Below are 14487 nucleotides of genomic sequence, written 5' to 3' on the forward strand. Positions count from 1 at the left end.
TAGTTTAGAGGAGGGGGAGGTGAAGACCCCTCCAAAGAAGGGACACTGGAGCTGTTGGGATAAGGGATGGAGGGAGCATATGGAGCGGCCAAGTGGAAGGATGGAATATGACACATTCAAAAACTGTCTCCAGATGGAGGACGGGGAGAGTGAGCCGAAGCAAGATGAAGCTGAAGAGGTAGTGCCGGAGCCAGACCATTTGAGTTGAGTACCATAGAAGAAAATATGAACACATATTTTTTAAATTGCTCAAATCTTAGACCTTTTGTTCACATCGAGTCTGATACAAAACAGGGCTCTAAAACAACTTGGTGCATAGATTTCTGAGAGTATTAAATGGCCATTCCCTGTCCTTTCAAAGTGAATATGTCTAATCGCTTTGCTTAGAGTGGCCCATAGAAAGAAAGCCAGGTGAGGAGATGAGGGGGCAAGGTGTAGGCTGACCTGGAGCCTGCACTGAAAGGCGAAGCCATGTGGTCGTAACTGATGCAGAAAGGAAGGAAATACTTAAAGAGGCTAAGATAGGAAAAGGATGTAGAGGAAGACTGTGGCTTTGACAGAGCATTGCATGGGCTTGGGGACCTGGATCCTAGTTCATGGTGTGCAGTTATAAGAGATGGGTGGTGGGGTTGGGGTGTGGGAAAACTCAGAAGCACAGCAAACAGAGGGACCTGGCTGAGGAGCAATCTTCCCCCAATCCTGCACCTTCAGCCAAGAGTCTAGCGTTTATTCTCTTCCAAAACCCTGGGGAGGTAACAACAGTGAGACTGCAGAATTGTTTACCTCTGTGTGTGTGTTTTTTTTGGGGGGGGTGTTCTTGCTTACGTAGCAAGAGATTATGCAAAAATTAGTCAACATAAAGTGCCACAGAGTCCTCTTTCAGCAAATGAAAACACACTTTAGGAATAAACACCACTACCACTTCCTCATGGGGCTGAAAAATATTCTCTCTTACTTTGGTTTCTTATCACTATAAACTAACTCATAATCTCCCAAGAGCTGAGTATAAATGGTCTCATTAACTATCTTCTGCCCTTCAAACCCTTCAGAATTTCCATGGTGACTAACCATGTGTTTCTCCCACCACATGGATGAGCATGTAGCTAAATGGGCTTCACTCTCCCAAGCAGACATTTAAAATGTGACAAAGTCATCTCGGAGAAACTTGGTCCTCTTGAAATGAGATAACTAATTACCCAGTGAAAAGGCAGTCTTTTCCCCACTGGGAAATCAAATACATGGTCTAGGAGAATGAAAGGCAAGGACCATGGCAAATAAGGTCTGCAAAAACAGTAAACAGAACAAGCCCCAGAACAATTAACAAAGCAGAAAAGGCAAAACAGCATCAGCCACATGGCTGATTTGATTTTGCGACCACGGAATCTGTGTTTCAGAAAGAAAGAGAAAAGAGTGAAAATACACAAAGGCATATAAAAAAAGAAACACCTCAAGAGCAAGATAAGACCAGAGCAAACCAAAACTCATAGATACAGACCTTGAAGATTTCACAAATCATTTTGTCTGAATTCCTACGGAATTAGGAAGTGGTCCTTATCCAGGTATTTTATCACTCAGGAATATAGCTCATGTCTTTTCCAGAATGCCAACTGCTAACAAACACAAGGCACTGAGCCATGGAGATGGTCCTGCTCTCAGAAGAGGGACACAACCTGTTTTCTCTAGATCAGCTGTAGCTAGTGAGTGAGAACCCACAGATTCTCTAGCAGCGTAGAGAAAAGGAAATGGATGATGAAATCAAATTTAATTCCATGTACATTATGATGGACAAAACTGGGAAGAGGAGAGAGGCAGGGACAGACCAAAAAAACACACCCATGTCTACTTGCTTCCTTTAGTTTTGTCAAATTGCATATATACCTGTGATTCTTACCCTAAGAAGCTTGAGAATAAAACTGACAATGAAGGGTTATCCAAATGGAACGTTGGCCTTTGGTGTAGTGCCAAGGACAAAACGAGTCATAATTCTTTTCAACGAGCTTTCAAACAAAGTGGGCGTGCTCTTGACGTCTGCTGAGGAGTTACAGTTTCCTCTCCTCCAAAACTCAAAGCGCCTCTAAATTAAACATAAGCTTGTTTTTGGTATCTGCAAAATATATGTGGATAAAAGTCAAAGTTTTAGAAAGGGAGTTGCCATAGAAACACACAACGCCCGAAAAGAGCAATCCGTTCTTTCTTAAGGGGACTCGTCTTCAAGGAGATTTATTTAGTGTCAGTGTGTGCATGTGAAGCTGCAGACAATGCATAAAGGACAGCCAGCATACACACACAGGACAAATACTCAAACGAAATAAGAACTTTAAGTTAAGGGGCCATGAGCCCTTTGTGTGCGTGTGCGTGCGTGTGCGTGTGTGTGTGTGTGCGTGTGTGCACGCGGTGGGGGAGGAATCATGTGAGCCAAACCCTCTGGTACAGCTGAAATGCAGCCATCATAAAAAGATTTATTCAAAACACAATTCTGCAACAATCTGGGCACTGAACACAGTTGTGCACTGTTTTCTGTGAATTCTTTTCAAATGTGGATATAAGTACTAGAAGTAGCACTTACAAAAATAGCTTTACTTTTACTAGCAGAGTAGACTCAGGCTAAGAATAAACCAAATGGGAATTTGGTATTGCAGACTTTTCAAAAACAGAGTGCCAGTATACCTAAGACAAACACCATCTCTCCACTAGAAACTTCTGTGTAGCATTCCAACAAAGTCACCTAACTTTTAGCCAGAGTATAGTTCTTCAGACTTGGTCTTCCTTGAGACAAAGGAACCCCATGGAGAAAACAGCTAAGTTGGAGTCCTGAATCAAAACACTTACTGGTCCTTAGAGAAGGATTTCTCCTCTCGGCTTTAACTAGAAGAGGCCAAATTAGCACAGCGCTTTGATGATGGGATGGTCTTAACTGAGAGGAAGGAAGCAAAATAGATATTTTTGAGTGGCTGTAACCCCCACAAGCCTGCAATGAAAGTGTGGGATTCAAATAAGTTAAAGCCATCTACGTCACGATTTGTATAAAAATGTGATCTTTCCCACAGCTGTATTCATCTACAATGGGTACTAATGATTTGCAGATCATATGAATGATCATAATAATATTTCTAATAAAACACGTGTTTCATAAACATTAAACATTTAATCAGATAAATAACAGCTATTGTTAACCAACCCTTACAAAAGGGAAGACTGACACCACCATTCCTATTTGCCCCAAATCACAGATAACTAACTTCTGAATTTATTTAAATAAACAATACAATACACACATACTATTTACAAATGTGGACATATGAAGTATCATGATTAGACACAATTATGCAACTGATTAAAAAAGAAAAAGTCATCCTGGGGCTGACTCAAAAACCAATCAAGTTACATGCAGGTAACATGGCCCTAGTATCCTCAGTTGGCATTATTATAAAAAAAGAAAAGAGAAAAGAGAAGTCAGAATGTTTAAAATCTCACCTTTCTATTGCTAAATATAGGGAGTGAAAATCCAATAGTGGTTTAGTGGAGCACTAGGCAATGGCACCAATGCCTCTGGGTGTCAGTCAGAGGTCTGAACATGTGCACTGGAAGAAGTGGAGCATCTGGTCAGATGAATGTACTCGACTTGGATCTCACAGTAGGAGGACTCTGACTTCTGGTTACCCTTTAAGTGAGGACCAACGAGGAGCCCCTCAGGAAGCTTCTCTGAGACCAGGGACTCTGCTCCAAAAGATTTCCTGAGTGTTCACTAGAGCACTTCTAAACTGATTTTCAGCCACTGGCTTTCTCAAAAAGCTTCCCAATTCAAACCCAAACTTCTTAAGGGAAGTGACCGTATCCATCTTGTTCATCTCTGGGGCCCAGGATTGGTGGAGCTCAATAAATGTTTGCTGAACAAAAGAATAATTTTTTTTTAAGGGCCGCACCTACAGCATATGGAGGTAAGGGGTCGAATGAATCTGAGGCTAGGGGTCGAATGAATCTGAGTTACAGCTGCCAGCCACAGCCACACCCACAGCCACAGCAACACCAGACCCTAGCTGCGTCTGCAGCGGTGGCAACACTGGATCCTTAACCCACTGAGTGAAGCCAGGGATCAAACCTGCATCCTCATGGATACTAGCTGGGTTCGTTTCTGCTGAGCCACAACGGGAACTCTCAATGAATGAATTATAAGGGCTGGATTTATTTAACTTACTAATGCTTTTACTATCAGATAATTTGTTAATTTGGTATATATTTGATAAAAATGGTATGAGGTTAAAAGAAATAATGCTCCTGGTCATCCCCAAAAATTCAGAGACCAGAGATCTGTTCATTAACATGGATTTTCATATGGACAAGAAAAGCAGAGATTGATCATGATATTCTGTACATAAAACCTGGAGGGTTAAGGAACTATCGTCACATCACTGATTCTGCCCATTCTTTTATCTTGAAGGAACTCTGCTCTGGGGATGACAGATGAGGGTTACATAATTACAGCACACTCTTTGGGATGTGTCTCTAAAATCTGTAAACACGACCATGGCTCTGGAAGCAGATCTGTAGCTGATGTTTTAAAAACACCAGAAGAGAACCATGTTGGTCAAATAAAAAATAGCTGATATGGTCTTCAAATTCTCCTAAGTTCCTTAAAAGCTTCTTTTTCCTACCCACACCAGTCACAAAGGCAGAATCTCACCTCTCTCTTAATACAATCCACTTCCCTAAAGATGACACATGCATACACACCAGACTTAGGGAGAATTCTCTAGTGGGGATTTAAAAGGAAATATCTTGCACCAGTGGAATCACATGGAGGCTTCCAACAGTTCAGACATTCTCCATCTGCACAAAGAGGGAAAGGCCCTCCACCCTGCAACTGTTTGATAAACATACCAGAGCGGTCTTTTTACTTCTTCTGACATAAGTGAAAATGGTTTCTTGCTGGTATGTGGCCTTGGGTAAAGGCAATGAAGTGATGATGAGTATTTATAATACAGATTTAATTTTTCTACATCAAAATTTCTAAGGATATTGTCTGCTTTAAGTAGGATCACTCTACTTCACATCTTATCCCACTAATTTTTACTGCCATTTGAAAAGAGTAAAGTGTGAATGGCTAAAAGAATCCACTCACCTTTTAAAACTTTCTTTACTTTAAAAAAAAAACTTTTATTATTGGAGTATAGTTAATTGAAAATGTTGTGTTCGTTTCAGACATACAGCAAAGTGAATCAGCTATACAAACATATATATCAATTCTTTTTCAAATTCTTTTCTCTTATAGGTTATTACAGAATACTTAGTAGATTTCCCTGTGTTATACAGTAGGTCTATGTTAGTTACCTATATTATGCAAGTGTGTGTATGTTAACCCCAAACTCACTCACCTTTTTAGAATCATCTATCTAAGCACTCATTTTTCAAACAGCTTTAATCTAGAATGCTATCTTAACAGGCATGTTTATAAAATTATCGATCTGAATTATTTAAAAATTTTGTAAATCAAGATCAAAGGTGGATGTCTTCATCTTAAAAAAGGTAATATAGGAGTTCCTGTCGTGGCTCAGCAGAAACGACTAGTATCTGCAGGTTCAATCCCTGGCCTTGCTCAGTTGGTTAAGGATCTGGCATTGCCATGAGCTATGGTGTAGGTCACAGACGTGGCTCAGATCTGGTGTTGCTGTGGCTGTGGTGTAGGCCAGTGGCCATAGCTCTGATTCGACCCCTAGCCTGGGAACCTCCATATGCCGTGGGTGTGGCCCTAGAAAGACACACACACACACACAGGTAATATATATTTTTTTAACAAAAAAAATCTTAGTCATTCATGATGTTTCAGCAATGAGTCTTTCCATACAGCTTAGTTTCCCAGAAAGCCGAGGGCTCCAGAGTTTATTTAAAATGGAAATCTTTCTAAAATGTACCACGTATTTTTGTGCCTTCATGATCAGAGCCCACATACACAATATACTTTTTTTTCCTGAGTAACTCACAATTGAACACACTAACTCATTTGTCTAAATTGAATGTAGTTTAAAATGTGGTACACATGGTTGGAGATGAAAATATATATATGTGCTGTGGACACAAAACAGGAAGGACCCTATTTGACCCTCACAGTACTCTGAAATCCGTCCTCTCAAAAAAAAAAAAATTCCCTGATGTCAACTTCTGTTTTGGTCTTTTGCCTATTTCCCCCATTTTGAAAAACTAGTGAGTGAACCAAAAGCTAAAGATGCTTCCTGACAAATGGTTTTCCTGTTCTCTAAATTGGTATCTGCTTGGATATTGCTATCGGCTACCTCCGACTCTCGCTGAATGTGGCCTAAGAGGTTCCCAAGAACTCTGGCCCAATATGTACTTATCCCAGCTTTTCCCCGGCACTCAGTTTATTTAACAATTGGGGAAGAGGAACACCCCCGATCGAGTCACAACCCTGAGTTCTGATGGCTGGGAGTTCTCCAATGCTTCACTTCTTTAAACTGAGGTATTCCTTTATTCCCCCCCCCCTTTTTTAAGTTTTATTGAGGTATAGTTGATTTACAATGTTGTGATTATTTCTGTTGCACAACAGAGTGATTCAGTTATACACATAAACATATCCAATCTTTTATAGATTCTTTTCCCCCATAGGTTATCGCAGAATATTGAGTAGAGTTCCCTGTGTAATAACAGCAGGTCTCCTTTGACCATCCATTTCATATACCACAGTGTGCCTATGCCAATCCCAAACCCCCAGTCCCTCCCTCCCTGCCATCTATCCCTGTTGGAAAGCATAAGTTTGTTTTCTGAAGTCTGTGAGTCTGTTTTGTAAATAAGTCTATTTGTATCATTTTTTAAAGATTCCACATATAACTGCTATTATATGATGTTTGGCTTTCTCTGTCTGACTACTTCACTTATTATGATACTCTCTAGGTTCACCAGTTTGTTGCAGATGACATTTTTTCATTCTTTTTTTATGGCTGAGTAATACCCCATTGCATATATGTAGCACATCTTCTTTACCCATTCCTCTATCAACAGACATTTAGGTTGCTTCCATGTCTTGGCTATCATAAAACAGTGCTGCAATAAACACTGGGGTGCATGTATCTCCTCAGATTATGATTTTCTCTGGATATGTGCCCAGTAGTGGGACTGCTGGATCATCTGGTAAGTCTATTTTTAGTCTTTTTGAGGAAGCTCCATACTGTTCTCCAGAGTGGTTGTACCAGTTTACATTCCCACCAAGAGTAGAGGAGGGTTCCCTTTTCTCTGCATCTTCTCCAGCATTTTTTTTTTTGTCTTTTGTCGTTTTAGGGCCACACCTGCAGCATATGGAGGTTCCCAGGCTAGGGGTCGAATCAGAGCTACGGCTGCCTACGGCTGCCAGCCACAGCCACAGCAACTCGGGATCCGAGTTGCATCTGCAATCCACACCACAGCTCAAGGCAGGAGATTGAACCCGCGTCCTCATGGATGCTAGTCGGGTTCATTAACCACTGAGCCGCAATGGGAACTCCTCTTCAGCATTTTTATTGTTTATAGAGTTTTTGATGGTGGCATTCTGACTGGTGTGAGGTGCTACCTCATTGCAGTTTTGATTTGCATTTCTCTAATAATTAGCGATATTGAACATCTTATATCTCTAATAATTAGCAATGTTGCCATCAGAATCTGAGGCATTTTTGTAAACTGTTGGTAGAAAGAAATTGGCACAATTTCTCTGGAAGGGCAATCTGGCTCTCTTTTTCTTTCGCTGGACATCAAAGCGTAAGAAAGTACATATTCTTTGACCCAGCAAACTGCTTTCTAGGAATCTAGCCTAAGGAAATCATTGGATATGTAAACAGAGAAGATGTCAACAAGGTTGACCACACCATTGATTATAAAAGTAAAGTTCTGCTCAACTTCGAACATTAGGGGACTGGTTGATAAAGTAATAGATTCAAACAATGGACAACTATTATGCCATTAAAATTGTAAAATAATGAAATAGATAGACCTGTAGTAGTGGAAACACAAAGATTTCCACTAGATACTACTGTTAAGTGAATAAAAAGTTTCAAAAATAAATATGGTGTACACAGGAAAAGGTCTGGAAGTCTATATTAGAGGTTCCTAAATGATTCTAGAAGCTCTTAGAGTCTCAGTAATTTTTTAACAGTGCCTCCAGGCCCAAACAGTTATCTAATAGTGTGGCTTGTTCAGTAGCTAGGTACAAACAATTTGTGTGCTAATGACTACAGAGCCATTTGGAAAAAAATAACACACATAAATGAAAAACACTATTTTTTTTTCTTTCTTAAATAGCCTCCTAATAAGTGACTAATAGAATGATGTGTGTACCTGTTGGGCAAGGTGTAACTTCAAATCTTGGAATCAGATTGGACCCCATGCCCCTCATTTCCTAATGCACACGAGTTTTCACATGGTCCTCACTTTTTCTCATTAAAAACTCAGCAATCTCTGAAAGCCCACGTTTGCAAAGATATGATGTCATCAGAAGGAATGTAGTATAATCTTGTGTTGAAATATGTGTGTCCTTTGACAATGGAGAACCTCCTGCGGCAAATCCGTGAATGTGCTGTACTGCCCCAGTGGGCCTCGGCACACAGCTCAGGAACTGCAGACACATAATAGTAGGAACAGCTGCTTTCTCTCAGGTATGAGTGATTTTTAATAAACATCTGTTACTTTTTACAATGAGAAAAAGCAGTAAACGGATTTACATTTTCAAAAGTCTTTTTTTCCTAAGCTTTAACAACAAATATTTATTTCCCACTGTACTCAAAGCTGAGAAATCTACGATCAAGGCCCCAGCCAATCAGGGGTCTGGTGAAGACCCTTTCCTGGTCCAAAGATGACTATCTTCTCGTTGTGAAAAGTTATTTTGTCCTTAAAAGAAGACAGATATTCTGCCCTCCTCAATTTTTTACTCTTAGAAAAATCGCAGCATAAACTACATTAAAAACTGAAGGTCTTAATAAATGTCTATTCACGGATGAACAGATAAAGAAGATGTGGTGTATATATATAATGGAATACTACTCAAACATAAAACAAAGAAATAATGCCATTTGCAGCCACATGGATGGACATAGAAATTATCATACTAGGTAAAGTAAGTCATAAAGAGAAAGACAAATACCATATAATATCACTTATGTGTGGAATCTAAAATATGACACAAATGAACTTATTTATAAAACAGAAACAGACTCACAGACAAAGAATACAAACTTATAGTTACCAAGGGGGTAAGAGGTGAGGGAGGGGTAAATTAGGAGTTTGGGATTAGCAGATGAAACTACTGTATATAAAATAGATAAATAACAAGGTCCTACTGTATAGCACAGGGAACTATTGTCAATATCCTATAATAAACCATAATGGAAAGGAATATGAAAAAGAATATGTATATGTACGTATAACTGAATCCTGTGATATATACCTGAAACTAACACAACATTGTAAATCAACTATACTTCAATAAAAATGTGAAAGTCTTGGGTGATGCCTGAAAGATAGAAAACTCACTCCTGAATAACCTTCTGCAAGAACTCTTACCATTCTGAACCTTTCCCTGATACTCACACAGATAGGATAGATGAAGTCACCGGTGTCAGGAGACTAACCCAGACACTCGCCCTACTTCCTGTGGATAGTCACTACAATTGTTTGACAAAAGCCTCTCTGTCCTTCAGCTGACGTGCCTGTAACAGAGCCTGGTCATGCCCTCGTGGGAAATGAGCTGTAAATGGGCCTCTGCTCTTAGTCTGTGGTGCTTTAGTCTCAGGATTAACGGTGCTCCTTTTAAAATAGCGCCCTGATTCCTTTTAAAACAGCACCCTGGTGTCCACTGCCATGGTCTTCAAAGGTCTCCTCTGCTCTCTTTGTTCCCTTCTGGTTACTTCTGCCCTGTTTTTCAGTTTTCATACTAAAGAAATGAATGGCTTTTTATAACTTCACCAATTGGGACTTTCAGAACCAAGCAGAGAGAGTTAAGTATAACAGATATTTAGCCCCCATTGGTATTTAGTTTTTGGTGAGTATTTTGTGTTGTTTAATCCCTTGTGGGGGTTGATGGGTAGACAGGAATATTTTCTCATTTAAAGGTATTTTAAAATCTGAGGATTTAAAATGTTTTGGTGTTGAAGTTTTACTGTGGTCAATATTTTCTAATCATTTACTTTTTTACTCAAGGAATGTCCAAGCAATTACAAAAAAACCTTATTTTTCCAATCCTGGAATGTCTACAAATGTAGAGGTCATTTTCAACTTAACATTTACAAATTTAAGTTAGAATTAACAATGCTGCAATAGTAGAGTGTTTAAAGTAACTTCCTGCATAAACTGTAATTGAAATGGTCCCCAACAATCTTAACCATATTCTTTTAAAAGTGAATAAGAATATGATCTCCCAGTCCTTCTTTACCAGCCTGATTGGTCCCTACAGCACTTAAAACTTTTTTAAAATTATAGTTGATTTAAAATGTTCTGTCAGTTTCTGCTGTATAGCAAAGTGACCAGGTTATACATATATATATATATATATATATATATATATATATTCTTTTTTCTCACATTATCCTCCAACATATTCCATCACAAGTGATTAGATATAGTTCCCTGTGCGACAGAGCGGGATCTCATTGCTTACCCACTCCAAATGCAATAGTTTGCATCTACTAACTCCAAACTTCCAGTCTTACCAAAGTGGGTATAGAGGGAACATACCTTAACATAATAAAAGCCATTTATGACAAACCCTCAGTCAATACAATACTCAAAGGAGAAAAGCTGAAAGCCTTCCTGCTAAAATCTGAACAAGACATGGATGCCCACTCTCAGCAATTTCATTCAACATAGTATTGGAAGTCCTAGCCACAGCAAGCAGACAAACAAAAGAAATAAAAGGTATCCAAATTGGAAGAGAGGGAATAAAATTGTCACTCTATGCAGATGACAAGATATGAAATATAGAAAACCTAAGGACTCCACACAAAAACCACTCAAACTGATCAATGAATTCAGTAAAGTAGCATGATACAAGATTAACATTCAGAAATCAGTTACATTTTTGTATACTAATGGTAAAATATTAAAAAAGGAATATAAAATTACAATATCTTTTAAAAGTGCACCCAAGAAATCAAATATGTAGGAATAAACCTGACCAAGGAGGTGACTTATATGCTGAGAAATATAAAACATTAATCAAGGAAATTAAAGAGGATTCATAGAAACGGAAAGATATTCCTTGCTCCTGGACTGGAAGAATTTATATTGTTAAAATGGCCATACTATCCAAAGCAATCTACAGATTCAATGCAATCCTTATCAAATTAGCCATGACATTTTTCACAGAACTAAAACAAACAATCCAAAAATTAATATGCAGCCACAAAAGACCAATTGCCAAAGTAATTCTGAAGAACAAAAACCAACCAGGAGGCATAACTCTCCCAGACTTCAGATAATATTACAAAGCTACAATTATCAAGACAGTGTGGTACTGGTACAGAAACAGACATACAGACCAATGGAACAGAATAGAGAACCCAGAAATAAACCCAGATTAATTGACCATAGGAGCAAGAATATAATATGGGGAAAAGACAGTCTTTTCAGCAACTGGTGCTGGGAAAACTGGACAGCTGCATATAAATCAATGAACTAGAACACACCCTCACACCATGCACAAAAATAAACTCAAAATGGCTTAAAGACTTAAACATAAGACAAGCTACTATAAAACTCTTAGAAGAGAACATGGGCAAAACATTCTCCGACATCAACCGTACAACTATTTTTTTAGGTCAGTCTCCCAAAGCAAAAGAAATAAAAACAAAAATAAACCAATGGGACCTAATCAAACTTAGAAGCTTTTGCACAGCAAAGGAAACCATAAAAAACCCCAAGAAGACAACCTATGGAATGGGAGAAAGTAGTTTCACATGATGCAGCCGACGAGGGCTTAATCTCCAAAATATACAAATAACTTATACAACTCAACAGCAAAAGAACCAATGACCCAACTGAAAAATGGGCAGAAGGCCTGAAAAGACATTTCTCCAAAGAAGATATACAGATAGCCAAAAGGCACATGAAAAAATGCTCAACATCACTAGTTATTAGAGAAATGCAAATCAAAACTACAATGAGGTATCACCTCACACTAATCAGAATGGCCATCATTAACAAGTGGACAAATAACAAATGCTGGAAAGGGTGTGGAGAAAAGAGAACCCTTTTACAATGTTGGTGGGAATGTAAATTGGTACGACCACTGTGGAAAATAGTATGGAGATTCCTCAGAAAACTAAAAATAGAATTACAATTTGATCCAGCAATCCTACTCCCAGGCATCTATCCAGAGAAAACCACGACTCCAAAAGATACATGTACCCTAAGGTTCATTGAAGCAATATATACAATAGCCAAGGCATGGAAGTAACCTAAATGTTCATAGACAGAGGAGTGGAGAAAGAAGATGTGGTAAATACACACAATGGAATGTTACTCAGCCTTTAAAAGGAAAGAAATCACGACATAAGCAGCAACATGGACGGACCTAGAAATTACAGTCCTAAGTGAAGTCAGACAGTGAGACACCAACGTCATATGCTATTACTTACATGTGGAATCTAAGAAAAGGACACAACAAACTTTGCAGAACAGATACTGACTCACAGACTTTTAAAAACTTATGGTTTCCAAAGGAGACAGGTTGGGGAATGGGGGTGATGGGCTGGGGGTTTGGGATGGAAATGCTATAAAACTGGATTTTGTGATGATTGTTGTACCACTATAAATGTAATAAAATTCATTGAGATAAAAAAATTTTTTTAAAAAGGGTACCCTCCTTCACTGTTGATGGTAAATTGGTACAACCATTAATCACTTTTTAACATACTACAGTGGATTTTTTTTTTTTTTTTTTTTTTTTTTTTTGTCCTTTTAGGGCCACACCAGAGGCATATGGAGATTCCCAGGCTAGGGGGGGTCGAATTGAAGCTGTAGCTGCTGGCCTATGCCACAGTGACAGCAATACCAGATCCAAGCCACATCTGTGACCTACACCGCAGCTCACAGAAACAGCGGATACTTAACACCCTGAGGGAGGCCAGGGATTGAACCTTCATCCTCATGGTTACTAGTCAGATTCGTTTCCACTGAGCCACAACAGGAAATCCTACAGCGGATTTTTGAATAACTCAGGTTTGAACTGAGAGGGTCCATTTATATGCAGATATCCCCCAATAAATATAGTACGTATTTTCACTTTACAGCTCTTTAATATAACTAAGCCTGGAGGAAAGTTTGTGTTTAATTAGAGATCACAATACATGGAATCAAAAGAATTAGTTCTGAGTTCTGATTCTTTCCAAACTGTTTCAGCTTCCTGCCATTGGGGCAAGTCATTTATCAATTCCTTTGTTTTTTGAGGCAAAAATGACAGTATACAGATTTTCAACTGTGGGATTGAACACACAGTTCAGTCTCCGGATTGCAGCTAAGGCAACACAGGATCCCTAACTTGCTGTGCCACAAGGGAACTTCTGGAGGGAAACTTTTTAAAATGAATGTGAATGTTTATGCAAACCAACCACAACTTTTTTGAAAATTAAAATTAAAGTCAAAACTTTGGTTTCAGTAATATCCACAAATTAAAGGACCTAACCAATTTATTATTGCTCCCTTTCTGGGAGACATTTCAACTTTCAAGTTTGGAGGACTTCTGATTGTCAAAGTATGGGAAATCCATGCAGACCATCTGAAAATGCTGGAGTAAGCATTAAAAACATTTTAAAAAAGGTATGGCTAAACTGTAAGAAAGTAACAGCAATTGTTAAAGAATGGAGATGACAAGGAGACTAGAAGCCAGGAAGCTGATAAATACCCCCTGGAGGCTAATTCTGCTGGGGTTTCTAAGAGACACGGTGTCTCTGGGACAGGAGACAAGCCTAATGTGCACACAAGATGTGAGGGTTGAAACCCATACCCCTGAAGGTTGAAATCCTCATTGGGTAACTTTAAGAAAAACTTCCCAGGCACACAAGAAAGGATAGTTGGGAGAGGAGGAATTTTCTCAGAAAATTCCAAGCACACTCTTACATTGTTTGGGATCAGAAATTGCATATCCTCTCCGAAACACAAATATTTAGCATAAAAAAGGTCCAGAATGGCAGTGCCTCCAAACATGTAGCAGAAGGAAATTGAAGCCTCTCTAGAATAATGAGCTTTAAATCCAAGTTTCAAAGGATTTTCTTACATAGAGTTCCAAGTAATTGAGTTCATAATCAAAAATCTCAAAACACAAAAAGAAGCTTCCACGAATAAAAGAAATAGCAAACTGTAGAATCAAACCCTCAGAGAATGCAGATTCTGTATGCATCAGATACAGAATATAAAACAGATATGTTTTATGTGCTTAAAGAAAGAAAACATGATCTTAAAGTATGATAAAAGAATAAGATCAAAAAAGACTAGGCAGATATGAGAAAGAACTTCTGG

General features: G+C 38.8%; 1 protein-coding gene and 1 long non-coding RNA gene across 9 annotated transcripts in view; both read right to left on the minus strand.

Annotated features, from left to right (window-relative positions):
- BACH2 (BTB domain and CNC homolog 2) overlaps nt 1-14487 on the minus strand; it is a 400538-nt gene that overhangs the window by 260083 nt on the left and 125968 nt on the right. The window lies entirely within an intron of this gene.
- LOC110260363 lies at nt 805-3985 on the minus strand. Its single transcript, XR_002343547.1, has 2 exons — nt 2830-3985; nt 805-2104 (listed from the first exon to the last, which is right to left on the minus strand). It is a non-coding gene; the product is annotated as an uncharacterized LOC110260363 (long non-coding RNA).

This window comes from Sus scrofa, chromosome 1, assembly GCF_000003025.6.
Source record: "Sus scrofa isolate TJ Tabasco breed Duroc chromosome 1, Sscrofa11.1, whole genome shotgun sequence".
Taxonomy (NCBI): domain Eukaryota; kingdom Metazoa; phylum Chordata; class Mammalia; order Artiodactyla; family Suidae; genus Sus; species Sus scrofa.